The sequence below is a fragment of the Calidris pugnax genome, unplaced genomic scaffold, assembly GCF_001431845.1.
Source record: "Calidris pugnax isolate Ruff unplaced genomic scaffold, ASM143184v1 scaffold172, whole genome shotgun sequence".
NCBI lineage: Eukaryota > Metazoa > Chordata > Aves > Charadriiformes > Scolopacidae > Calidris > Calidris pugnax.
In genome coordinates, this window is record NW_015090897.1 from 892,609 (window position 1) to 893,640 (window position 1,032).

Below are 1,032 nucleotides of genomic sequence, written 5' to 3' on the forward strand. Positions count from 1 at the left end.
CCGCACCCCCGGCCGTGTCCTCTCCCCGTGGGCAGCCGCTCTCCTGCCTGGAGAACACCACCACAAGGCATTCCTCCCCTTCCAGCCGGGCTGTTCAACACTCCCGGGGCTGCCGAGATCCCTCCTTCCCTCCCTCCTTCCCTCCCTCCTCCCCTCCTCTCGCTCAGCCACTCGGTTAAAAATAAACTGAGGAGCCATCTTTATAATTTAGTTTACTTCCGAATATTTTAAATATTATGAAAAAAAAAAAGCCATAAACAACGCTGTTATTCAAAACATTTTGAGGTATAAAACATAAAAAGATTTGGGTTTTCTTTTTTTTTTTTCCTTTTTTTTTTTTTTTTTGTTTTTTAAAAAAAACACAAAGGGGTTTTTTTGGTAATTAAAAAGTTTTTTTCCTTTTTTTTTTTTTTTTGGTTTTGTAAAAAACACACACAGTGGTTTATTGAGTACTTACAACGTTTACACCTTCAATATTAATTAGATTCCACTTTTTCCCTTACGGACGGAAGTGCACATAACCAATAACTGTTGAAAACATCTTCAAATACTGAACGACCACAACAAAATTACAACACTAAATACCGAGTCAACCGAAACATTGGTGCAACTGCTTCTGTTGAAATATAACTTTATAATCCCATGAATATTTATATCCAAAAGGCCAAGTATTAAAGATACACTTCACATACACACTAATGCCAGGGAGGGATATTTTTTGGGTTTTGTTTCTTTTTTTTTTTTTTTTCTTTTTCTCTCTCCTTTTCTACGGTTGCGTTTTCCCCGTGTGTTTTTATACAGAGCAAATAACATTCACGAAACTATTAGAGACAATACCCCTTACCGAGCCGGAGTTTCCTCTTCATCTATGGAATGCTTTTTCCCTCTCCTTCAAATATCCACATTTTGGGGGGGGAGTTGGGGGGAGAAATTGCACATAAATAAACCGGACGATTCCAAATACCGAGAGTCCTCAGAAGGGGAGCCGGCTGCCCTTGGGGGGGGGAGCGGGGGGGCTCCCCCCATCCCGCC